Source organism: Varanus komodoensis, unplaced genomic scaffold (genome assembly GCF_004798865.1).
Source record: "Varanus komodoensis strain SLA01 unplaced genomic scaffold, ASM479886v1 scaffold13_3, whole genome shotgun sequence".
NCBI classification, from domain to species: domain Eukaryota; kingdom Metazoa; phylum Chordata; class Lepidosauria; order Squamata; family Varanidae; genus Varanus; species Varanus komodoensis.
This window is the reverse complement of record NW_025335409.1, coordinates 15,898,875-15,899,100: the sequence shown is the minus strand read 5'-3', so window position 1 is coordinate 15,899,100 and position 226 is coordinate 15,898,875.

Sequence of the window (226 nt, the reverse complement as noted above, 5' to 3'; positions counted from 1 at the left end):
CTCCTCCTCCCCGCCCCCCGCGTCCCACCCACTCCCGGCCAGGCAGCCTCAAGACCAGGCGCCTTCTGGCCCATAATGCATCTCAAGGCAGCGCGTTCCTTCCCAACAGCCAATCGGCACGCTCATTTCCCCGCCTTCTTCTCAACCAGAAAAAACGCTAGAGAACAACCTATCAGACTAGAGCGTCGCATGACATCCCTGAGCGCAGCAACCGAGGCAGATTTCC